This window comes from Micropterus dolomieu, linkage group LG16 (assembly GCF_021292245.1).
Source record: "Micropterus dolomieu isolate WLL.071019.BEF.003 ecotype Adirondacks linkage group LG16, ASM2129224v1, whole genome shotgun sequence".
Classification (NCBI taxonomy): Eukaryota; Metazoa; Chordata; class Actinopteri; order Centrarchiformes; family Centrarchidae; genus Micropterus; species Micropterus dolomieu.
The window spans coordinates 15,303,995-15,304,775 of NC_060165.1; the positions used below are offsets into that span (position 1 = coordinate 15,303,995).

The 781-nt window shown below is 39.6% G+C and overlaps 1 protein-coding gene across 3 annotated transcripts in view; it reads right to left on the reverse strand.

Moving 5' to 3' along the window:
* Positions 1-781, reverse strand: part of mettl25 (methyltransferase like 25) — a 15,833-nt gene that overhangs the window by 8,295 nt on the left and 6,757 nt on the right. The window lies entirely within an intron of this gene.

Below are 781 nucleotides of genomic sequence, written 5' to 3' on the forward strand. Positions count from 1 at the left end.
TGTGGACACGCAAACACGCTGGCTACCAGGTTAGCTTCCCTTCTGCCCGGCGCATAGCTTGACAGAGGCAAGTGAAGTGGACAAGCCTTTCCTCCTCTCTGACAGGTAGATTACAGTACGTACACAGATCTGTTTATAGTAGCTGGCCCAGTGTTGGCCAAAAAGTTCTCATCTGAAGTGGCCACGTACATGCACAGCAATCCAGAAAGACAAATATTTCTGGTGCCCTTGTGTGCGACCGTACACTTGCAAATATTTTGTGATGAGACACACTGGCTCCAGACCCCAGACGCCTGAATGTACTCATCTTAAGAGTGGGTTGTTGTGGGTATACAGCGTGAGATTGGACTCCTGATTCCACATAAGCTACTAGACATTGAAGATGCATTTAAGGAATTGTTCATTCCTAAATGAGCGGGTTGCATAAATGTGTAACTGCTTTCTTTAATGAAGCTTTTCATCAGAACAGTATCCAACTTCACTAAACAAATGTGGCTATGTGGAAATGGCTAAGGAAGACATTGTGCACATAAAAAAAGAAAAGCAGAAAAAACAATATTCTTCATAACATATAGCCTAGCTTTTTACAGAAAATATTCAGATGTCACCCCCTATGTGATCATGAAATTTTTCATAAGTAACTGTAAAAACATTTTTTTTCCCAGTAACTGTGACGGATTACTGTTTTTTATATTTATTTTGTACCTAAATTACATGTAACTAGTTACTCCCCAACACTAACACTGTACGTTATATCTTGTATGTTTAAACTGAACAAAAA